Source organism: Leuresthes tenuis, unplaced genomic scaffold, assembly GCF_036924035.1.
Source record: "Leuresthes tenuis unplaced genomic scaffold, fLeuTen1.0.hap1 SCAF_11, whole genome shotgun sequence".
Classification (NCBI taxonomy): domain Eukaryota; kingdom Metazoa; phylum Chordata; class Actinopteri; order Atheriniformes; family Atherinopsidae; genus Leuresthes; species Leuresthes tenuis.
Window position 1 is genome coordinate 25,608,531 of NW_027325365.1, and position 23,334 is coordinate 25,631,864.

Below are 23,334 nucleotides of genomic sequence, written 5' to 3' on the forward strand. Positions count from 1 at the left end.
CTAAAGAGTCCCTTCAGGCTCAGAGAATAAACAGTGAAACAGCACATGCAAAAAAATAGATGTTACCACTGTGACATTGCCGGCTGGTTGGCAAGCTATCTTTTCCAAGGCTTATTTTTATTTGTGGCCATTACTCTTCAGGTTTTGGAAATGCAGGTTAAGGATGTGGCTGAGGTCACCCAGATGCTATGCATTGTCAGTCAGTAGGTCTAACATTCATACACTATGACTCAGAGTCCAAACCATTAATATTACACTCTTTAAAGCCTCAATGCAATGAATCATAAGAAAATCACCCCAGTGGAGATGTAATGTTGGGGATCGTAGCCATAGAGACCAAAGTCATTTGAAGTTGCAGGTTTTAAGCCTCTGTATATCTACTAATGAGGGTGACCTGTTAAAATAGTGGTGTGACGTGACTGAACTGAAACCGGACTCAAGACGCCATTCAAGGTATTGCAGTGACTTCTAATGTTGTGATTGTAATTTGGAGGTTCCTAGTTTTCCAAAACCCTAATCAAGATACATGGAAGCTGAGTGTCACAGCGCTTGGGCTGCTGTGCTTGCAATCTTCAAATGTGCCTCCTAACACCATTTGCTATCTCAGCCCAAGGAAAAAAAAATGCAAAAGCAGAGTGGCGCAGTGGAAGCTTGCTGGGCCCATAACCTGGAGGTTGGTGGACCTGTAGTTGACTGGCAGCTGTCTTTGGTAGTGTGGCCGAGTGGTCGAAGGCGCTGGATTTAGGCTCCAGTCTCTGTGGAGGTGTGGGTTCAAATCCCACCACTGCCATTGTGAATGTTCTCTTTGGTGGCACTTTCACCATCAAAAGTACAAGTCTGATTTCAAGAAAGAGATCAAATGTTACCTTGAAGTTGATGGAAATCTTACACATGTAGTTGTCCTTTGGGGAGATAACCCAAGTGTACCTTCATTCTCTGCTAAGGTGCAAACATGAATCCCAGTTCGTTCTTTGTGCGCCTTGCAGTGGACATGTAATGTTGGGGATCGTAGCCATAGAGACCAAAGTCATTTGAATTTGCAGGTTTTAAGCCTCTGTATATCTACTAATGAGAGTGACCTGTTAACATAGTGGTGTAAAGTGATTAAATCCTGCCATTGTGAATGCTCTATTTGGTGGCAGTTTCACCATCAAAAGTACAAGTCTGCTTTCTAGAAAAAAAAAAACCAAATGTTACCTTTAAGTTGATGGAACTTAGAGGAAATCTTACACATGTAGTTGTCCTTTTTCAAGGCTTATTTTTATTTGTGGCCATTACTCTTCAGGTTTTGGAAATGCAGGTTAAGGATGTGGCTGAGGTCACCCAGATGCTATGCATTGTCAGTCAGTAGGTCTAACATTCATACACTATGACTCAGAGTCCAAACCATTAATATTACACTCTTTAATCCCTCAATGCAATGAATAATAAGAAAATCACCACAGTGGAGATGTAATGTTGGGGATCGTAGCCATAGAGACCAAAGTCATTTAAATTTGCAGGTTTTAAGCCTCTGTATATCTACTAATGAGAGTGACCTGTTAACATAGTGGTGTGACGTGACTGAACTGAAACAGGCCTCAAGACCCCATTCAAAGTACTGCAGTGACTGCTAATGTTGTGATTGTAACTTGGAGGTTCTTAGTTTTCCAAAACCCTAATCAAGATACATGGAAGCTGAGTTTCACAGCGCTTGGGCTGCTGTGCTTGCAATCTTCAAATGTACCTCCTAACACCATTTGCTATTTCAGCCCAAGGAAAAAAAAATGCAAAAGCAGAGTGGCGCAGTGGAAGCTTGCTGGGCCCATAACCCGGGGGTCGGTGGACCTGTAGTTGACTGGCAGCTGTCTTTGGTAGTGTGGCCGAGTGGTCGAAGGCGCTGGATTTAGGCTCCAGTCTCTGTGGAGGCGTGGGTTGAAATCCCACCACTGCCATTGTGACCATCAAAAGTACAAGTCTGATTTCAAGAAAGAGAACAAATGTTACCTTGAAGTTGATGGAAATCTTACACATGTAGTTGTCCTTTGGGGAGATAACCCAAATGTCAAGTGTACCTTCATTCTCTGCTAAGGTGCAAACATGAATCCCAGTTCATTCTTTGTGCGCCTTGCAGTGGACATGTAATGTTGGGGATCGTAGCCAGAGAGACCAATGTCATTTGAAGTTGCAGGTTTTAAGCCTCTGTATATCTACTAATGAGGGTGACCTGTTAACATAGTGGTGTAAAGTGATTAAATCCTGCCATTGTGAATGCTCTATTTGGTGGCAGTTTCACCATCAAAAGTACAAGTCTGCTTTCAAGAAAAAAAAACAAATGTTACCTTGAAGTTGATGGAACTCTGAAGAAATCTTACAGATGTAGTTGTCCTTTGGAGAGGTAACCCATATATCAAGTGTACCTTCATTCTCTGCTAAGGTGCAAACATGAATCCCAGTTTATTCTTTGTGCGCCTTGCAGTGGACATGTAATGTTGGGGATCGTAGCCATAGAGACCAAAGTCATTTGAAGTTGCAGATTTTAAGCCTCTGTATATGTACTAATGAGAGTGACCTGTTAACATAGTGGTGTGACGTGACTGAACTGAAACAGGCCTCAAGACCCCATTCAAAGTACTGCAGTGACTGCTAATGTTGTGATTGTAACTTGGAGGTTCTTAGTTTTCCAAAACCCTAATCAAGATACATGGAAGCTGAGTGTCACAGCGCTTGGGCTGCTGTGCTTGCAATCTTCAAATGTGCCTCCTAACACCATTTGCTATCTCAGCCCAAGGAAAAAAATATGCAAAAGCAGAGTGGCGCAGTGGAAGCTTGCTGGGCCCATAACCCGGAGGTCGGTGGACCTGTAGTTCACTGGCAGCTGTCTTTGGTAGTGTGGCCGAGTGGTCGAAGGCGCTGGATTTAGGCTCCAGTCTCTGTGGAGGCGTGGGTTCAAATCCCACCACTGCCATTGTGAATGTTCTCTTTCACCATCAAAAGTACAAGTCTGATTTCAAGAAAGAGATCAAATGTTACCTTGAAGTTGATGGAAGTCTTACACATGTAGTTGTCCTTTGCTTTGGATAACCCAAGTGTACCTTCATTCTCTGCTAAGGTGCAAACATGAATCCCAGTTCGTTCTTTGTGCGCCTTGCAGTGGACATGTAATGTTGGGGATCGTAGCCATAGAGACCAAAGTCATTTGAATTTGCAGGTTTTAAGCCTCTGTATATCTACTAATGAGAGTGACCTGTTAACATAGTGGTGTAAAGTGATTAAATCCTGCCATTGTGAATGCTCTATTTGGTGGCAGTTTCACCATCAAAAGTACAAGTCTGCTTTCTAGAAAAAAAAAAAACCAAATGTTACCTTTAAGTTGATGGAACTTAGAGGAAATCTTACACATGTAGTTGTCCTTTTTCAAGGCTTATTTTTATTTGTGGCCATTACTCTTCAGGTTTTGGAAATGCAGGTTAAGGATGTGGCTGAGGTCACCCAGATGCTATGCATTGTCAGTCAGTAGGTCTAACATTCATACACTATGACTCAGAGTCCAAACCATTAATATTACACTCTTTAATCCCTCAATGCAATGAATAATAAGAAAATCACCACAGTGGAGATGTAATGTTGGGGATCGTAGCCATAGAGACCAAAGTCATTTAAATTTGCAGGTTTTAAGCCTCTGTATATGTACTAATGAGAGTGACCTGTTAACATAGTGGTGTGACGTGACTGAACTGAAACAGGCCTCAAGACCCCATTCAAAGTACTGCAGTGACTGCTAATGTTGTGATTGTAACTTGGAGGTTCTTAGTTTTCCAAAACCCTAATCAAGATACATGGAAGCTGAGTGCCACAGCGCTTGGGCTGCTGTGCTTGCAATCTTCAAATGTACCTCCTAACACCATTTGCTATTTCAGCCCAAGGAAAAAAAAATGCAAAAGCAGAGTGGCGCAGTGGAAGCTTGCTGGGCCCATAACCCGGGGGTCGGTGGACCTGTAGTTGACTGGCAGCTGTCTTTGGTAGTGTGGCCAAGTGGTCGAAGGCGCTGGATTTAGGCTCCAGTCTCTGTGGAGGCGTGGGTTCAAATCCCACCACTGCCATTGTGACCATCAAAAGTACAAGTCTGATTTCAAGAAAGAGAACAAATGTTACCTTGAAGTTGATGGAAATCTTACACATGTAGTTGTCCTTTGGGGAGATAACCCAAATGTCAAGTGTACCTTCATTCTCTGCTAAGGTGCAAACATGAATCCCAGTTCATTCTTTGTGCGCCTTGCAGTGGACATGTAATGTTGGGGATCGTAGCCATAGAGACCAAAGTCATTTGAAGTTGCAGATTTTAAGCCTCTGTATATGTACTAATGAGAGTGACCTGTTAACATAGTGGTGTGACGTGACTGAACTGAAACAGGCCTCAAGACCCCATTCAAAGTACTGCAGTGACTGCTAATGTTGTGATTGTAACTTGGAGGTTCTTAGTTTTCCAAAACCCTAATCAAGATACATGGAAGCTGAGTGCCACAGCGCTTGGGCTGCTGTGCTTGCAATCTTCAAATGTACCTCCTAACACCATTTGCTATTTCAGCCCAAGGAAAAAAAAATGCAAAAGCAGAGTGGCGCAGTGGAAGCTTGCTGGGCCCATAACCCGGGGGTCGGTGGACCTGTAGTTGACTGGCAGCTGTCTTTGGTAGTGTGGCCGAGTGGTCGAAGGCGCTGGATTTAGGCTCCAGTCTCTGTGGAGGCGTGAGTTCAAATCCCACCACTGCCATTGTGAATGCTCTATTTTATGGAACTTTCAACATCAAAAGTACAAGTCTGATTTCAAGAAATAGAACAAATGTTACCATGAAGTTGATGGAAATCTTACACATGTAGTTGTCCTTTGGGGAGATAACCCAAATGTCAAGTGTACCTTCATTCTCTGCTAAGGTGCAAACATGAATCCCAGTTTATTCTTTGTGCGCCTTGCAGTGGACATGTAATGTTGGGGATCGTAGCCATAGAGACCAAAGTCATTTGAAGTTGCAGATTTTAAGCCTCTGTATATGTACTAATGAGAGTGACCTGTTAACATAGTGGTGTGACGTGACTGAACTGAAACAGGCCTCAAGACCCCATTCAAAGTACTGCAGTGACTGCTAATGTTGTGATTGTAACTTGGAGGTTCTTAGTTTTCCAAAACCCTAATCAAGATACATGGAAGCTGAGTGCCACAGCGCTTGGGCTGCTGTGCTTGCAATCTTCAAATGTACCTCCTAACACCATTTGCTATTTCAGCCCAAGGAAAAAAAAATGCAAAAGCAGAGTGGCGCAGTGGAAGCTTGCTGGGCCCATAACCCGGGGGTCGGTGGACCTGTAGTTGACTGGCAGCTGTCTTTGGTAGTGTGGCCGAGTGGTCGAAGGCGCTGGATTTAGGCTCCAGTCTCTGTGGAGGCGTGGGTTGAAATCCCACCACTGCCATTGTGACCATCAAAAGTACAAGTCTGATTTCAAGAAAGAGAACAAATGTTACCTTGAAGTTGATGGAAATCTTACACATGTAGTTGTCCTTTGGGGAGATAACCCAAATGTCAAGTGTACCTTCATTCTCTGCTAAGGTGCAAACATGAATCCCAGTTCATTCTTTGTGCGCCTTGCAGTGGACATGTAATGTTGGGGATCGTAGCCATAGAGACCAAAGTCATTTGAAGTTGCAGATTTTAAGCCTCTGTATATGTACTAATGAGAGTGACCTGTTAACATAGTGGTGTGACGTGACTGAACTGAAACAGGCCTCAAGACCCCATTCAAAGTACTGCAGTGACTGCTAATGTTGTGATTGTAACTTGGAGGTTCTTAGTTTTCCAAAACCCTAATCAAGATACATGGAAGCTGAGTGCCACAGCGCTTGGGCTGCTGTGCTTGCAATCTTCAAATGTACCTCCTAACACCATTTGCTATTTCAGCCCAAGGAAAAAAAAATGCAAAAGCAGAGTGGCGCAGTGGAAGCTTGCTGGGCCCATAACCCGGGGGTCGGTGGACCTGTAGTTGACTGGCAGCTGTCTTTGGTAGTGTGGCCGAGTGGTCGAAGGCGCTGGATTTAGGCTCCAGTCTCTGTGGAGGCGTGGGTTGAAATCCCACCACTGCCATTGTGACCATCAAAAGTACAAGTCTGATTTCAAGAAAGAGAACAAATGTTACCTTGAAGTTGATGGAAATCTTACACATGTAGTTGTCCTTTGGGGAGATAACCCAAATGTCAAGTGTACCTTCATTCTCTGCTAAGGTGCAAACATGAATCCCAGTTCATTCTTTGTGCGCCTTGCAGTGGACATGTAATGTTGGGGATCGTAGCCAGAGAGACCAAAGTCATTTGAAGTTGCAGGTTTTAAGCCTCTGTATATCTACTAATGAGGGTGACCTGTTAACATAGTGGTGTGACGTGACTGAACTGAAACAGGCCTCAAGACCCCATTCAAAGTACTGCAGTGACTGCTAATGTTGTGATTGTAACTTGGAGGTTCTTAGTTTTCCAAAACCCTAATCAAGATACATGGAAGCTGAGTGTCACAGCGCTTGGGCTGCTGTGCTTGCAATCTTCAAATGTGCCTCCTAACACCATTTGCTATCTCAGCCCAAGGAAAAAAAAATGCAAAAGCAGAGTGGCGCAGTGGAAGCTTGCTGGGCCCATAACCCGGAGGTCGGTGGACCTGTAGTTCACTGGCAGCTGTCTTTGGTAGTGTGGCCGAGTGGTCGAAGGCGCTGGATTTAGGCTCCAGTCTCTGTGGAGGCGTGGGTTCAAATCCCACCACTGCCATTGTGAATGCTCTATTTTATGGAACTTTCACCATCAAAAGTACAAGTCTGATTTCAAGAAAGAGAACAAATGTTACCATGAAGTTGATGGAAATCTTACACATGTAGTTGTCCTTTGGGGAGATAACCCAAATGTCAAGTGTACCTTCATTCTCTGCTAAGGTGCAAACATGAATCCCAGTTTATTCTTTGTGCGCCTTGCAGTGGACATGTAATGTTGGGGATCGTAGCCATAGAGACCAAAGTCATTTGAAGTTGCAGATTTTAAGCCTCTGTATATGTACTAATGAGAGTGACCTGTTAACATAGTGGTGTGACGTGACTGAACTGAAACAGGCCTCAAGACCCCATTCAAAGTACTGCAGTGACTGCTAATGTTGTGATTGTAACTTGGAGGTTCTTAGTTTTCCAAAACCCTAATCAAGATACATGGAAGCTGAGTGCCACAGCGCTTGGGCTGCTGTGCTTGCAATCTTCAAATGTACCTCCTAACACCATTTGCTATTTCAGCCCAAGGAAAAAAAAATGCAAAAGCAGAGTGGCGCAGTGGAAGCTTGCTGGGCCCATAACCCGGGGGTCGGTGGACCTGTAGTTGACTGGCAGCTGTCTTTGGTAGTGTGGCCGAGTGGTCGAAGGCGCTGGATTTAGGCTCCAGTCTCTGTGGAGGCGTGGGTTCAAATCCCACCACTGCCATTGTGACCATCAAAAGTACAAGTCTGATTTCAAGAAAGAGAACAAATGTTACCTTGAAGTTGATGGAAATCTTACACATGTAGTTGTCCTTTGGGGAGATAACCCAAATGTCAAGTGTACCTTCATTCTCTGCTAAGGTGCAAACATGAATCCCAGTTCATTCTTTGTGCGCCTTGCAGTGGACATGTAATGTTGGGGATCGTAGCCATAGAGACCAAAGTCATTTGAAGTTGCAGATTTTAAGCCTCTGTATATGTACTAATGAGAGTGACCTGTTAACATAGTGGTGTGACGTGACTGAACTGAAACAGGCCTCAAGACCCCATTCAAAGTACTGCAGTGACTGCTAATGTTGTGATTGTAACTTGGAGGTTCTTAGTTTTCCAAAACCCTAATCAAGATACATGGAAGCTGAGTGCCACAGCGCTTGGGCTGCTGTGCTTGCAATCTTCAAATGTACCTCCTAACACCATTTGCTATTTCAGCCCAAGGAAAAAAAAATGCAAAAGCAGAGTGGCGCAGTGGAAGCTTGCTGGGCCCATAACCCGGGGGTCGGTGTACCTGTAGTTGACTGGCAGCTGTCTTTGGTAGTGTGGCCGAGTGGTCGAAGGCGCTGGATTTAGGCTCCAGTCTCTGTGGAGGCGTGGGTTGAAATCCCACCACTGCCATTGTGACCATCAAAAGTACAAGTCTGATTTCAAGAAAGAGAACAAATGTTACCTTGAAGTTGATGGAAATCTTACACATGTAGTTGTCCTTTGGGGAGATAACCCAAATGTCAAGTGTACCTTCATTCTCTGCTAAGGTGCAAACATGAATCCCAGTTCATTCTTTGTGCGCCTTGCAGTGGACATGTAATGTTGGGGATCGTAGCCAGAGAGACCAAAGTCATTTGAAGTTGCAGGTTTTAAGCCTCTGTATATCTACTAATGAGGGTGACCTGTTAACATAGTGGTGTAAAGTGATTAAATCCTACCATTGTGAATGCTCTATTTGGTGGCAGTTTCACCATCAAAAGTACAAGTCTGCTTTCAAGAAAAAAAAACAAATGTTACCTTGAAGTTGATGGAACTCTGAAGAAATCTTACAGATGTAGTTGTCCTTTGGAGAGGTAACCCATATATCAAGTGTACCTTCATTCTCTGCTAAGGTGCAAATATGAATCCCAGTTTATTCTTTGTGCGCCTTGCAGTGGACATGTAATGTTGGGGATCGTAGCCATAGAGACCAAAGTCATTTGAAGTTGCAGATTTTAAGCCTCTGTATATGTACTAATGAGAGTGACCTGTTAACATAGTGGTGTGACGTGACTGAACTGAAACAGGCCTCAAGACCCCATTCAAAGTACTGCAGTGACTGCTAATGTTGTGATTGTAACTTGGAGGTTCTTAGTTTTCCAAAACCCTAATCAAGATACATGGAAGCTGAGTGTCACAGCGCTTGGGCTGCTGTGCTTGCAATCTTCAAATGTACCTCCTAACACCATTTGCTATCTCAGCCCAAGGAAAAAAAATGCAAAAGCAGAGTGGCGCAGTGGAAGCTTGCTGGGCCCATAACCCGGAGGTCGGTGGACCTGTAGTTGACTGGCAGCTGTCTTTGGTAGTGTGGCCGAGTGGTCGAAGGCGCTGGATTTAAGCTCCAGTCTCTGTGGAGGCGTGGGTTCAAATCCCACCACTGCCATTGTGAATGCTCTATTTGGTGGAACTTTCACCATCAAAAGTACAAGTCTGATTTCAAGAAAGAGAACAAATGTTACCATGAAGTTGATGGAAATCTTACACATGTAGTTGTCCTTTGGGGAGATAACCCAAATGTCAAGTGTACCTTCATTCTCTGCTAAGGTGCAAACATGAATCCCAGTTCGTTCTTTGTGCGCCTTGCAGTGGACATGTAATGTTGGGGATCGTAGCCATAGAGACCAAAGTCATTTGAATTTGCAGGTTTTAAGCCTCTGTATATCTACTAATGAGAGTGACCTGTTAACATAGTGGTGTAAAGTGATTAAATCCTGCCATTGTGAATGCTCTATTTGGTGGCAGTTTCACCATCAAAAGTACAAGTCTGCTTTCTAGAAAAAAAAAAAAAAAATGTTACCTTTAAGTTGATGGAACTTAGAGGAAATCTTACATATGTAGTTGTCCTTTTTCAAGGCTTATTTTTATTTGTGGCCATTACTCTTCAGGTTTTGGAAATGCAGGTTAAGGATGTAGCTGAGGTCACCCAGATGCTATGCATTGTCAGTCAGTAGGTCTAACATTCATACACTATGACTCAGAGTCCAAACCATTAATATTACACTCTTTAATCCCTCAATGCAATGAATAATAAGAAAATCACCACAGTGGAGATGTAATGTTGGGGATCGTAGCCATAGAGACCAAAGTCATTTGAAGTTGCAGATTTCAAGCCTCTGTATATGTACTAATGAGAGTGACCTGTTAACATAGTGGTGTGACGTGACTGAACTGAAACAGGCCTCAAGACCCCATTCAAAGTACTGCAGTGACTGCTAATGTTGTGATTGTAACTTGGAGGTTCTTAGTTTTCCAAAACCCTAATCAAGATACATGGAAGCTGAGTGCCACAGCGCTTGGGCTGCTGTGCTTGCAATCTTCAAATGTACCTCCTAACACCATTTGCTATCTCAGCCCAAGGAAAAAAAATGCAAAAGCAGAGTGGCGCAGTGGAAGCTTGCTGGGCCCATAACCCGGAGGTCGGTGGACCTGTAGTTTACTGGCAATTGTCTTTGGTAGTGTGGTCGAAGGCGCTGGATATAGGCTCCAGTCTCTGTGGAGGCGTGGGTTGAAATCCCACCACTGCCATTGTGAATGTTCTCTTTCACCATCAAAAGTACAAGTCTGATTTCAAGAAAGAGATCAAATGTTACCTTGAAGTTGATGGAAATCTTACACATGTAGTTGTCCTTTGGGGAGATAACCCAAATGTCAAGTGTACCTTCATTCTCTGCTAAGGTGCAAACATGAATCCCAGTTCATTCTTTGTGCGCCTTGCAGTGGACATGTAATGTTGGGAATCGTAGCCAGAGAGACCAAAGTCATTTGAAGTTGCAGGTTTTAAACCTCTGTATATCTACTAATGAGGGTGACCTGTTAACATAGTGGTGTGACGTGACTGAACTGAAACAGGCCTCAAGACCCCATTCAAAGTACTGCAGTGACTGCTAATGTTGTGATTGTAACTTGGAGGTTCTTAGTTTTCCAAAACCCTAATCAAGATACATGGAAGCTGAGTGTCACAGCGCTTGGGCTGCTGTGCTTGCAATCTTCAAATGTGCCTCCTAACACCATTTGCTATCTCAGCCCAAGGAAAAAAAGGGTAGGGTGGTAGGGTGGCCGAGTGGTCGAAGGCGCTGGATTTTGGCTCCAGTCTCTGTGGAGGCGTGGGTTCAAATCCCACCACTGCCATTGTGACCATCAAAAGTACAAGTCTGATTTCAAGAAAGAGAACAAATGTTACCTTGAAGTTGATGGAAATCTTACACATGTATTTGTCCTTTGGGGAGATAACCCAAATGTCAAGTGTACCTTCATTCTCTGCTAAGGTGCAAACATGAATCCCAGTTCATTCTTTGTGCGCCTTGCAGTGGACATGTAATGTTGGGAATCGTAGCCAGAGAGACCAAAGTCATTTGAAGTTGCAGGTTTTAAACCTCTGTATATCTACTAATGAGGGTGAACTGTTAACATAGTGGTGTAAAGTGATTAAATCCTGCCATTGTGAATGTTCTATTTGGTGGCACTTTCACCATCAAAAGTACAAGTCTGATTTCAAGAAAGAGAACAAATGTTACCTTGAAGTTGATGGAACTCTGAAGAAATCTTACAGATGTAGTTGTCCTTTGGGGAGATAACCCAAATGTCAAGTGTACCTTCATTCTCTGCTAAGGTGCAAACATGAATCCCATTTCGTTCTTTTTGCGCCTTGCAGAGGACAGGTAATGTTGGGGATCGTAGCCATAGAGACCAAAGTCATTTGAAGTTGCAGGTTTTAAACCTCTGTATATCTACTAATGAGGGTGACCTGTTAACATAGTGGTGTAAAGTGATTAAATCCTGCCATTGTGAATGCTCTATTTGGTGGCAGTTTCACCATCAAAAGTACAAGTCTGCTTTCAAGAAAAAAAAACAAATGTTACCTTGAAGTTGATGGAACTCTGAAGAAATCTTACAGATGTAGTTGTCCTTTGGAGAGGTAACCCATGTATCAAGTGTACCTTCATTCTCTGCTAAGGTGCAAACATGAATCCCAGTTTATTCTTTGTGCGCCTTGCAGTGGACATGTAATGTTGGGGATCGTAGCCATAGAGACCAAAGTCATTTGAAGTTGCAGATTTTAAGCCTCTGTATATCTACTAATGAGGGTGACCTGTTAACATAGTGGTGTAAAGTGATTAAATCCTGCCATTGTGAATGCTCTATTTGGTGGCAGTTTCACCATCAAAAGTACAAGTCTGCTTTCAAGAAAAAAAAACAAATGTTACCTTGAAGTTGATGGAACTCTGAAGAAATCTTACAGATGTAGTTGTCCTTATGAGAGGTAACCCATATATAAAGTGTACCTTCATTCTCTGCTAAGGTGCAAACATGAATCCCGGTTTATTCTTTGTGCGCCTTGCAGTGGAGATGTAATGTTGGGGATCGTAGCCATAGAGACCAAAGTCATTTGAAGTTGCAGATTTTAAGCCTCTGTATATCTACTAATGAGGGTGACCTGTTAACATAGTGGTGTAAAGTGATTAAATCCTGCCATTGTGAATGCTCTATTTGGTGGCAGTTTCACCATCAAAAGTACAAGTCTGCTTTCAAGAAAAAAAAACAAATGTTACCTTGAAGTTGATGGAACTCTGAAGAAATCTTACACATGTATTTGTCCTTTGGGGAGATAACCCAAATGTCAAGTGTACCTTCATTCTCTGCTAAGGTGCAAACATGAATCCCAGTTTATTCTTTGTGCGCCTTGCAGTGGAGATGTAATGTTGGGGATCGTAGCCATAGAGACCAAAGTCATTTGAAGTTGCAGATTTTAAGCCTCTGTATATGTACTAATGAGAGTGACCTGTTAACATAGTGGTGTGACGTGACTGAACTGAAACAGGCCTCAAGACCCCATTCAAAGTACTGCAGTGACTGCTAATGTTGTGATTGTAACTTGGAGGTTCTTAGTTTTCCAAAACCCTAATCAAGATACATGGAAGCTGAGTTTCACAGCGCTTGGGCTGCTGTGCTTGCAATCTTCAAATGTACCTCCTAACACCATTTGCTATCTCAGCCCAAGGAAAAAAAAATGCAAAAGCAGAGTGGCGCAGTGGAAGCTTGCTGGGCCCATAACCCGGAGGTCGGTGGACCTGTAGTTGACTGGCAGCTGTCTTTGGTAGTGTGGCCGAGTGGTCGAAGGCGCTGGATTTAAGCTCCAGTCTCTGTGGAGGCGTGGGTTCAAATCCCACCACTGCCATTGTGAATATTCTATTTGGGGGCACTTCCATCATCAAAAGTACAAGTCTGCTTTCAAGAAAAAAACCAATGTTACCTTGAAGTTGATGGAACTTAGAGGAAATCTTTTAGGAAGGTAACCCATATGTCAGGTGTACTTTCTTTCTCTGCTAAGGTGCAAACATGAATCCCAGACCTTTCTTGGTGTGCCTTGCAGTCTTAATGCGTGACCACAGAAAGATAGCTCATTTTGCCAAGTCTAACTTGTGATTGACATTTTGAAGAATTTCAGTTTCTTCTACTGCCAGAGATAAAGGAGACTTTGGTCAGGAATAATTTTTATATGTGGAACTACAGAGAGTCCTGTATGAAGCGTATAAATTAATATTACACAACTAAAGAGTCCCTTCAGCTCACAGAATAAACAGTGAAACAGACATGGAAAAAAATAGATGTTACCACTGTGACATTGCCGGCTGGTTGGCAAGCTATCTTTTCCAAGGCTTATTTTTATTTGTGGCCATTACTCTTCAGGTTTTGGAAATGGAGGTTAAGGATGTGGCTGAAGTCACCCAGATGCTATGCATTGTCAGTCAGTAGGTCTAACATTCATACACTATGACTCAGAGTCCAAACCACTAATATTACACTCTTTAAAGCCCCAATGCAATGAATAATAAGAAAATCACCCCAGTGGAGACGTAATGTTGGGCCCATAACCCAGAGGTCGGTGGACCTGTGGTTGACTGGCAGCTGTTTTTGGTAATTTGGTCGAAGGCGCTGGATTTAGGCTCCAGTCTCTGTGGAGGCGTGGGTTCAAATCCCACCACTGCCATTGTGAATGTTCTATTTGGTGGCACTTTCACCATCAAAAGTACAAGTCTGATTTCAAGAAAGAGAACAAATGTTACCTTGAAATTGATGGAAATCTTACACATGTAGTTGTCCTTTGGGGAGATAACCCAAATGTCAAGTTTACCTTCATTCTCTGCTAAGGTGCAAACATGAATCCCAGTTCGTTCTTTTTGCGCCTTGCAGTGGACAGGTAATGTTGGGGATCGTAGCCATAGAGACCAAAGTCATTTGAAGTTGCAGGTTTTAAACCTCTGTATATCTACTAATGAGGGTGAACTGTTAACATAGTGGTGTAAAGTGATTAAATCCTGCCATTGTGAATGCTCTATTTGGTGGCACTTCCATCATCAAAAGTACAAGTCTGCTTTCAAGAAAAAAAACAAATGTTACCTTTAAGTTGATGGAACTTAGAGGAAATCTTACACATGTAGTTGTCTTTTAGGAAGGTAACCCATATGTCAGGTGTACTTTCTTTCTCTGCTAAGGTGCAAACATGAATCCCAGACCTTTCTTGGTGTGCCTTGCAGTCTTAATGCGTGACCACAGAAAGATAGCTCATTTTGCCAAGTCTAACTTGTGACTGACATTTTGAAGAATTTCAGTTTCTTCTACTGCCAGAGATAAAGGAGACTTTGGTCCGGAATAATTTTTATATGTGGAACTACAGAGAGTCCTGTATGAAGCGTATACATTAAGATCACACAACTAAAGAGTCCCTTCAGGCTCAGAGAATAAACAGTGAAACAGCACATGCAAAAAAATGGATGTTACCACTGTGACATTGCCGGCTGGTTGGCAAGCTATCTTTTCCAAGGCTTATTTTTATTTGTGGCCATTACTCTTCAGGTTTTGGAAATGCAGGTTAAGGATGTGGCTGAGGTCACCCAGATGCTATGCATTGTCAGTCAGTAGGTCTAACATTCATACACTATGACTCAGAGTCCAAACCATTAATATTACACTCTTTAATACCTCAATGCAATGAATGATAAGAAAATCACCACAGTGGAGATGTAATGTTGGGGATCGTAGCCATAGAGACCAAAGTCATTTGAAGTTGCAGATTTTAAGCCTCTGTATATGTACTAATGAGAGTGACCTGTTAACATAGTGGTGTGACGTGACTGAACTGAAACAGGCCTCAAGACCCCATTCAAAGTACTGCAGTGACTGCTAATGTTGTGATTGTAACTTGGAGGTTCTTAGTTTTCCAAAACCCTAATCAAGATACATGGAAGCTGAGTGTCACAGCGCTTGGGCTGCTGTGCTTGCAATCTTCAAATGTACCTCCTAACACCATTTGCTATCTCAGCCCAAGGAAAAAAAATGCAAAAGCAGAGTGGCGCAGTGGAAGCTTGCTGGGCCCATAACCCGGAGGTCGGTGGACCTGTAGTTGACTGGCAGCTGTCTTTGGTAGTGTGGCCGAGTGGTCGAAGGCGCTGGATTTAGGCTCCAGTGTCTGTGGAGGCGTGGATTCCAATCCCACCACTGCCATTGTGAATGCTCTATTTGGTGGCACTTTTACCATCAAAAGTACAAGTCTGATTTCAAGAAAGAGATCAAATGTTACCTTGAAGTTGATGGAAATCTTACACATGTAGTTGTCCTTTGGGGAGATAACCCAAGTGTACCTTCATTCTCTGCTAAGGTGCAAACATGAATCCCAGTTCGTTCTTTGTGCGCCTTGCAGTGGACATGTAATGTTGGGGATCGTAGCCATATAGACCAAAGTCATTTGAAGTTGCAGGTTTTAAACCTCTGTATATCTACTAATGAGGGTGACCTGTTAACATAGTGGTGTAAAGTGATTAAATCCTGCCATTGTGAATGTTCTATTTGATGGCAGTTTCACCATCAAAAGTACAAGTCTGCTTTCTAGAAAAAAAAAAACAAATGTTACCTTTAAGTTGATGGAACTTAGAGGAAATCTTACACATGTAGTTGTCCTTTTTCAAGGCTTATTTTTATTTGTGGCCATTACTCTTCAGGTTTTGGAAATGCAGGTTAAGGATGTGGCTGAGGTCACCCAGATGCCATGCATTGTCAGTCAGTAGGTCTAACATTCATACACTATGACTCAGAGTCCAAACCATTAATATTACACTCTTTAAAGCCTCAATGCAATGAATCATAAGAAAATCACCCCAGTGGAGATGTAATGTTGGGGATCGTAGCCATAGAGACCAAAGTCATTTGAAGTTGCAGGTTTTAAACCTCTGTATATCTACTAATGAGGGTGACCTGTTAAAATAGTGGTGTGACGTGACTGAACTGAAACCGGACTCAAGACGCCATTCAAGGTATTGCAGTGACTTCTAATGTTGTGATTGTAATTTGGAGGTTCCTAGTTTTCCAAAACCCTAATCAAGATACATGGAAGCTGAGTGTCACAGCGCTTGGGCTGCTGTGCTTGCAATCTTAAAATGTGTCTCCATAAACTCTTTGGTATCTCAGTCCTAGGAATCCCTGTGTAAAAGCAGAGTGGCGCAGCGGAAGCGTGCTGGGCCCATAACCCAGAGGTCGATCGATCGAAACCATCCTCTGCTAGACCTTCCTATTATAGACTGCTGCTCGTGTGTACTTTTCCTTTGTTATCCTCTCTTCTGTAAAGATTTCATGGCTTTTGATGAAAAGCATAACAAATATATCTGGGTGTTCCATAGTGGGAAGACTACAACTGGTAATCATAAGTTTCCGAACATCCATCTTTTCTTGAGGGAAGCTTGCTCCTTCTTTCAGTACCTGACAATTTACTTTTAAGGACTCCTGTTCACATGAGGGTGAAACTTCTTTCTGGTCACTTAGCTCAATGAAGCCGTTTGTCCTTGCAAATATTGCTACTAAATGTTTCTATACAACAGGCTGAAAGTACTGCTTGTGTTATTATGCGTTAGAAAAGTTTCATCTATAAGGCTCTACTGACAGCTCTTGATTACGATCCTTCAGTTCAGTCATCTTTGAAAGCTGACGGTCCCCTGTAGTGGACTCAAAGCTGTCTTTGGTAGTGTGGTCGAAGGTGCTGTATTTCAGCTCCAGTCTCTGTGGAGCTGTGGGTTAAAATCCTGCCATTGTGAATGCTCTATTTGGTGGCAGTTTCACCATCAAAAGTGCAAGTCTGCTTTCAAGAAAAAGAACATGTAGTTGTCCTGTGCGGAGGTAACCCATATGTCAAGTGTACTTTCATTCTCTGCAAAGGATTCAAACATGAATCCAAGACCTTTCAGTGGACATGTAATGTTGGAGATACAAGCCATAGAGACCAAAGTCATTTGAAGTTGCAGGTTTTAAACCTCTGTATATATACTAATGAGGGTGACCTGTTAACATAGTGGTGTAAAGTGATTAAATCCTGCCATTGTGAATGCTCTATTTGGTGGCAGTTTCACCATCAAAAGTACAAGTCTGCTTTCAAGAAAAAGAACATGTAGTTGTCCTGTGCGGAGGTAACCCATATGTCAAGTGTACTTTCATTCTCTGCAAAGGATTCAAACATGAATCCAAGACCTTTCAGTGGAGATGTAATGTTGGGGATCGTAGCCATAGAGACCAAAGTCATTTGAAGTTGCAGGTTTTAAGCCTCTGTATATCTACTAATGAGAGTGACCTGTTAACATAGTGGTGTGACGTGACTGAACTGAAACAGGCCTCAAGACCCCATTCAAAGTACTGCAGTGACTGCTAATGTTGTGATTGTAACTTGGAGGTTCTTAGTTTTCCAAAACCCTAATCAAGATACATGGAAGCTGAGTGTCACAGCGCTTGGGCTGCTGTGCTTGCAATCTTCAAATGTACCTCCTAACACCATTTGCTATCTCAGCCCAAGGAAAAAAAATGCAAAAGCAGAGTGGCGCAGTGGAAGCTTGCTGGGCCCATAACCCGGAGGTCGGTGGACCTGTAGTTGACTGGCAGCTGTCTTTGGTAGTGTGGCCGAGTGGTCGAAGGCGCTGGATTTAGGCTCCAGTGTCTGTGGAGGCGTGGATTCCAATCCCACCACTGCCATTGTGAATGCTCTATTTGGTGGCACTTTTACCATCAAAAGTACAAGTCTGATTTCAAGAAAGAGATCAAATGTTACCTTGAAGTTGATGGAAATCTTACACATGTAGTTGTCCTTTGGGGAGATAACCCAAGTGTACCTTCATTCTCTGCTAAGGTGCAAACATGAATCCCAGTTCGTTCTTTGTGCGCCTTGCAGTGGACATGTAATGTTGGGGATCGTAGCCATAGAGACCAAAGTCATTTGAAGTTGCAGGTTTTAAACCTCTGTATATCTACTAATGAGGGTGACCTGTTAACATAGTGGTGTAAAGTGATTAAATCCTGCCATTGTGAATGTTCTATTTGATGGCAGTTTCACCATCAAAAGTACAAGTCTGCTTTCTAGAAAAAAAAAACAAATGTTACCTTTAAGTTGATGGAACTTAGAGGAAATCTTACACATGTAGTTGTCCTTTTTCAAGGCTTATTTTTATTTGTGGCCATTACTCTTCAGGTTTTGGAAATGCAGGTTAAGGATGTGGCTGAGGTCACCCAGATGCTATGCATTGTCAGTCAGTAGGTCTAACATTCATACACTATGACTCAGAGTCCAAACCATTAATATTACACTCTTTAATCCCTCAATGCAATGAATAATAAGAAAATCACCACAGTGGAGATGTAATGTTGGGGATCGTAGCCATAGAGACCAAAGTCATTTAAATTTGCAGGTTTTAAGCCTCTGTATATCTACTAATGAGAGTGACCTGTTAACATAGTGGTGTGACGTGACTGAACTGAAACAGGCCTCAAGACCCCATTCAAAGTACTGCAGTGACTGCTAATGTTGTGATTGTAACTTGGAGGTTCTTAGTTTTCCAAAACCCTAATCAAGATACATGGAAGCTGAGTGCCACAGCGCTTGGGCTGCTGTGCTTGCAATCTTCAAATGTACCTCCTAACACCATTTGCTATTTCAGCCCAAGGAAAAAAAAATGCAAAAGCAGAGTGGCGCAGTGGAAGCTTGCTGGGCCCATAACCCGGGGGTCGGTGGACCTGTAGTTGACTGGCAGCTGTCTTTGGTAGTGTGGCCGAGTGGTCGAAGGCGCTGGATTTAGGCTCCAGTCTCTGTGGAGGCGTGGGTTGAAATCCCACCACTGCCATTGTGACCATCAAAAGTACAAGTCTGATTTCAAGAAAGAGAACAAATGTTACCTTGAAGTTGATGGAAATCTTACACATGTATTTGTCCTTTGGGGAGATAACCCAAATGTCAAGTGTACCTTCATTCTCTGCTAAGGTGCAAACATGAATCCCAGTTCATTCTTTGTGCGCCTTGCAGTGGACATGTAATGTTGGGGATCGTAGCCAGAGAGACCAAAGTCATTTGAAGTTGCAGGTTTTAAGCCTCTGTATATCTACTAATGAGGGTGACCTGTTAACATAGTGGTGTAAAGTGATTAAATCCTGCCATTGTGAATGCTCTATTTGGTGGCAGTTTCACCATCAAAAGTACAAGTCTGCTTTCAAGAAAAAAAAACAAATGTTACCTTGAAGTTGATGGAACTCTGAAGAAATCTTACAGATGTAGTTGTCCTTTGGAGAGGTAACCCATATATCAAGTGTACCTTCATTCTCTGCTAAGGTGCAAACATGAATCCCAGTTTATTCTTTGTGCGCCTTGCAGTGGACATGTAATGTTGGGGATCGTAGCCATAGAGACCAAAGTCATTTGAAGTTGCAGATTTTAAGCCTCTGTATATGTACTAATGAGAGTGACCTGTTAACATAGTGGTGTGACGTGACTGAACTGAAACAGGCCTCAAGACCCCATTCAAAGTACTGCAGTGACTGCTAATGTTGTGATTGTAACTTGGAGGTTCTTAGTTTTCCAAAACCCTAATCAAGATACATGGAAGCTGAGTGTCACAGCGCTTGGGCTGCTGTGCTTGCAATCTTCAAATGTGCCTCCTAACACCATTTGCTATCTCAGCCCAAGGAAAAAAAATGCAAAAGCAGAGTGGCGCAGTGGAAGCTTGCTGGGCCCATAACCCGGAGGTCGGTGGACCTGTAGTTGACTGGCACCTGTCTTTGGTAATGTGGCCGAGTGGTCGAAGGCGCTGGATTTAGGCTCCAGTGTCTGTGGAGGCGTGGATTCCAATCCCACCACTGCCATTGTGAATGCTCTATTTGGTGGCACTTTTACCATCAAAAGTACAAGTCTGATTTCAAGAAAGAGATCAAATGTTACCTTGAAGTTGATGGAAATCTTACACATGTAGTTGTCCTTTGGGGAGATAACCCAAGTGTACCTTCATTCTCTGCTAAGGTGCAAACATGAATCCCAGTTCGTTCTTTGTGCGCCTTGCAGTGGACATGTAATGTTGGGGATCGTAGCCATAGAGACCAAAGTCATTTGAAGTTGCAGGTTTTAAACCTCTGTATATCTACTAATGAGGGTGACCTGTTAACATAGTGGTGTAAAGTGATTAAATCCTGCCATTGTGAATGTTCTATTTGATGGCAGTTTCACCATCAAAAGTACAAGTCTGCTTTCTAGAAAAAAAAAAACAAATGTTACCTTTAAGTTGATGGAACTTAGAGGAAATCTTACACATGTAGTTGTCCTTTTTCAAGGCTTATTTTTATTTGTGGCCATTACTCTTCAGGTTTTGGAAATGCAGGTTAAGGATGTGGCTGAGGTCACCCAGATGCTATGCATTGTCAGTCAGTAGGTCTAACATTCATACACTATGACTCAGAGTCCAAACCATTAATATTACACTCTTTAAAGCCTCAATGCAATGAATCATAAGAAAATCACCCCAGTGGAGATGTAATGTTGGGGATCGTAGCCATAGAGACCAAAGTCATTTGAATTTGCAGGTTTTAAACCTCTGTATATCTACTAATGAGGGTGACCTGTTAAAATAGTGGTGTGACGTGACTGAACTGAAACCGGACTCAAGACGCCATTCAAGGTATTGCAGTGACTTCTAATGTTGTGATTGTAATTTGGAGGTTCCTAGTTTTCCAAAACCCTAATCAAGATACATGGAAGCTGAGTGTCACAGCGCTTGGGCTGCTGTGCTTGCAATCTTAAAATGTGTCTCCATAAACTCTTTGGTATCTCAGTCCTAGGAATCCCTGTGTAAAAGCAGAGTGGCGCAGCGGAAGCGTGCTGGGCCCATAACCCAGAGGTCGATGGATCGAAACCATCCTCTGCTAGACCTTCCTATTATAGACTACTGCTCGTGTGTACTTTTCCTTTGTTATCCTCTCTTCTGTAAAGATTTCATGGCTTTTGATGAAAAGCATAACAAATATATCTGGGTGTTCCATAGTGGGAAGACTACAACTGGTAATCATAAGTTTCCGAACATCCATCTTTTCTTGAGGGAAGCTTGCTCCTTCTTTCAGTACCTGACAATTTACTTTTAAGGACTCCTGTTCACATGAGGGTGAAACTTCTTTCTGGTCACTTAGCTCAATGAAGCCGTTTGTCCTTGCAAATATTGCTACTAAATGTTTCTATACAACAGGCTGAAAGTACTGCTTGTGTTATTATGCGTTAGAAAAGTTTCATCTATAAGGCTCTACTGACAGCTCTTGATTACGATCCTTCAGTTCAGTCATCTTTGAAAGCTGACGGTCCCCTGTAGTGGACTCAAAGCTGTCTTTGGTAGTGTGGTCGAAGGTGCTGTATTTCAGCTCCAGTCTCTGTGGAGCTGTGGGTTAAAATCCTGCCATTGTGAATGCTCTATTTGGTGGCAGTTTCACCATCAAAAGTGCAAGTCTGCTTTCAAGAAAAAGAACATGTAGTTGTCCTGTGCGGAGGTAACCCATATGTCAAGTGTACTTTCATTCTCTGCAAAGGATTCAAACATGAATCCAAGACCTTTCAGTGGACATGTAATGTTGGAGATACAAGCCATAGAGACCAAAGTCATTTGAAGTTGCAGGTTTTAAACCTCTGTATATATACTAATGAGGGTGACCTGTTAACATAGTGGTGTAAAGTGATTAAATCCTGCCATTGTGAATGCTCTATTTGGTGGCAGTTTCACCATCAAAAGTACAAGTCTGCTTTCAAGAAAAAGAACATGTAGTTGTCCTGTGCGGAGGTAACCCATATGTCAAGTGTACTTTCATTCTCTGCAAAGGATTCAAACATGAATCCAAGACCTTTCAGTGGAGATGTAATGTTGGGGATCGTAGCCATAGAGACCAAAGTCATTTGAAGTTGCAGGTTTTAAGCCTCTGTATATCTACTAATGAGAGTGACCTGTTAACATAGTGGTGTGACGTGACTGAACTGAAACAGGCCTCAAGACCCCATTCAAAGTACTGCAGTGACTGCTAATGTTGTGATTGTAACTTGGAGGTTCTTAGTTTTCCAAAACCCTAATCAAGATACATGGAAGCTGAGTGTCACAGCGCTTGGGCTGCTGTGCTTGCAATCTTCAAATGTACCTCCTAACACCATTTGCTATCTCAGCCCAAGGAAAAAAAATGCAAAAGCAGAGTGGCGCAGTGGAAGCTTGCTGGGCCCATAACCCGGAGGTCGGTGGACCTGTAGTTCACTGGCAGCTGTCTTTGGTAGTGTGGCCGAGTGGTCGAAGGCGCTGGATTTAGGCTCCAGTCTCTGTGGAGGCGTGGGTTCAAATCCCACCACTGCCATTGTGAATGCTCTATTTGGTGGCACTTTCACCATCAAAAGTACAAGTCTGATTTCAAGAAAGAGATCAAATGTTACCTTGAAGTTGATGGAAATCTTACACATGTAGTTGTCCTTTGGGGAGATAACCCAAGTGTACCTTCATTCTCTGCTAAGGTGCAAACATGAATCCCAGTTCGTTCTTTGTGCGCCTTGCAGTGGACATGTAATGTTGGGGATCGTAGCCATAGAGACCAAAGTCATTTGAAGTTGCAGGTTTTAAACCTCTGTATATCTACTAATGAGGGTGACCTGTTAACATAGTGGTGTAAAGTGATTAAATCCTGCCATTGTGAATGTTCTATTTGATGGCAGTTTCACCATCAAAAGTACAAGTCTGCTTTCTAGAAAAAAAAAACAAATGTTACCTTTAAGTTGATGGAACTTAGAGGAAATCTTACACATGTAGTTGTCCTTTTTCAAGGCTTATTTTTATTTGTGGCCATTACTCTTCAGGTTTTGGAAATGCAGGTTAAGGATGTGGCTGAGGTCACCCAGATGCTATGCATTGTCAGTCAGTAGGTCTAACATTTATACACTATGACTCAGAGTCCAAACCATTAATATTACACTCTTTAATACCTCAATGCAATGAATGATAAGAAAATCACCACAGTGGAGATGTAATGTTGGGGATCGTAGCCATAGAGACCAAAGTCATTTGAAGTTGCAGATTTTAAGCCTCTGTATATGTACTAATGAGAGTGACCTGTTAACATAGTGGTGTGACGTGACTGAACTGAAACAGGCCTCAAGACCCCATTCAAAGTACTGCAGTGACTGCTAATGTTGTGATTGTAACTTGGAGGTTCTTAGTTTTCCAAAACCCTAATCAAGATACATGGAAGCTGAGTGTCACAGCGC

At 42.7% G+C, this 23,334-nt stretch overlaps 19 non-coding genes across 19 annotated transcripts; all 19 read left to right on the forward strand.

Moving 5' to 3' along the window:
• Positions 1 to 708: 708 nt before the first annotated feature.
• trnal-uag (transfer RNA leucine (anticodon UAG)) lies at positions 709 to 790 on the forward strand. The gene has a single exon. It is a non-coding gene; the product is annotated as a tRNA-Leu (tRNA).
• Positions 791 to 1,852: 1,062 nt separating this feature from the next.
• trnal-uag (transfer RNA leucine (anticodon UAG)) lies at positions 1,853 to 1,934 on the forward strand. The gene has a single exon. It is a non-coding gene; the product is annotated as a tRNA-Leu (tRNA).
• Positions 1,935 to 2,865: 931 nt separating this feature from the next.
• trnal-uag (transfer RNA leucine (anticodon UAG)) lies at positions 2,866 to 2,947 on the forward strand. The gene has a single exon. It is a non-coding gene; the product is annotated as a tRNA-Leu (tRNA).
• Positions 2,948 to 4,000: 1,053 nt separating this feature from the next.
• Positions 4,001 to 4,082, forward strand: trnal-uag (transfer RNA leucine (anticodon UAG)). Its single transcript has one exon. It is a non-coding gene; the product is annotated as a tRNA-Leu (tRNA).
• A 586-nt stretch (positions 4,083 to 4,668) lies between these two features.
• trnal-uag (transfer RNA leucine (anticodon UAG)) lies at positions 4,669 to 4,750 on the forward strand. The gene has a single exon. It is a non-coding gene; the product is annotated as a tRNA-Leu (tRNA).
• A 610-nt stretch (positions 4,751 to 5,360) lies between these two features.
• Positions 5,361 to 5,442, forward strand: trnal-uag (transfer RNA leucine (anticodon UAG)). Its single transcript has one exon. It is a non-coding gene; the product is annotated as a tRNA-Leu (tRNA).
• A 586-nt stretch (positions 5,443 to 6,028) lies between these two features.
• trnal-uag (transfer RNA leucine (anticodon UAG)) lies at positions 6,029 to 6,110 on the forward strand. Its single transcript has one exon. It is a non-coding gene; the product is annotated as a tRNA-Leu (tRNA).
• A 586-nt stretch (positions 6,111 to 6,696) lies between these two features.
• trnal-uag (transfer RNA leucine (anticodon UAG)) lies at positions 6,697 to 6,778 on the forward strand. The gene has a single exon. It is a non-coding gene; the product is annotated as a tRNA-Leu (tRNA).
• A 610-nt stretch (positions 6,779 to 7,388) lies between these two features.
• On the forward strand, positions 7,389 to 7,470 carry trnal-uag (transfer RNA leucine (anticodon UAG)). Its single transcript has one exon. It is a non-coding gene; the product is annotated as a tRNA-Leu (tRNA).
• Positions 7,471 to 8,056: 586 nt separating this feature from the next.
• On the forward strand, positions 8,057 to 8,138 carry trnal-uag (transfer RNA leucine (anticodon UAG)). Its single transcript has one exon. It is a non-coding gene; the product is annotated as a tRNA-Leu (tRNA).
• Positions 8,139 to 9,068: 930 nt separating this feature from the next.
• On the forward strand, positions 9,069 to 9,150 carry trnal-uaa (transfer RNA leucine (anticodon UAA)). Its single transcript has one exon. It is a non-coding gene; the product is annotated as a tRNA-Leu (tRNA).
• Positions 9,151 to 10,813: 1,663 nt separating this feature from the next.
• trnaq-uug (transfer RNA glutamine (anticodon UUG)) lies at positions 10,814 to 10,895 on the forward strand. Its single transcript has one exon. It is a non-coding gene; the product is annotated as a tRNA-Gln (tRNA).
• A 1,965-nt stretch (positions 10,896 to 12,860) lies between these two features.
• Positions 12,861 to 12,942, forward strand: trnal-uaa (transfer RNA leucine (anticodon UAA)). Its single transcript has one exon. It is a non-coding gene; the product is annotated as a tRNA-Leu (tRNA).
• Positions 12,943 to 15,187: 2,245 nt separating this feature from the next.
• On the forward strand, positions 15,188 to 15,269 carry trnal-uag (transfer RNA leucine (anticodon UAG)). The gene has a single exon. It is a non-coding gene; the product is annotated as a tRNA-Leu (tRNA).
• A 2,423-nt stretch (positions 15,270 to 17,692) lies between these two features.
• On the forward strand, positions 17,693 to 17,774 carry trnal-uag (transfer RNA leucine (anticodon UAG)). Its single transcript has one exon. It is a non-coding gene; the product is annotated as a tRNA-Leu (tRNA).
• Positions 17,775 to 18,834: 1,060 nt separating this feature from the next.
• Positions 18,835 to 18,916, forward strand: trnal-uag (transfer RNA leucine (anticodon UAG)). The gene has a single exon. It is a non-coding gene; the product is annotated as a tRNA-Leu (tRNA).
• Positions 18,917 to 19,846: 930 nt separating this feature from the next.
• On the forward strand, positions 19,847 to 19,928 carry trnal-uag (transfer RNA leucine (anticodon UAG)). Its single transcript has one exon. It is a non-coding gene; the product is annotated as a tRNA-Leu (tRNA).
• A 981-nt stretch (positions 19,929 to 20,909) lies between these two features.
• trnam-cau (transfer RNA methionine (anticodon CAU)) lies at positions 20,910 to 20,981 on the forward strand. Its single transcript has one exon. It is a non-coding gene; the product is annotated as a tRNA-Met (tRNA).
• A 1,370-nt stretch (positions 20,982 to 22,351) lies between these two features.
• trnal-uag (transfer RNA leucine (anticodon UAG)) lies at positions 22,352 to 22,433 on the forward strand. The gene has a single exon. It is a non-coding gene; the product is annotated as a tRNA-Leu (tRNA).
• Positions 22,434 to 23,334: the final 901 nt, after the last annotated feature.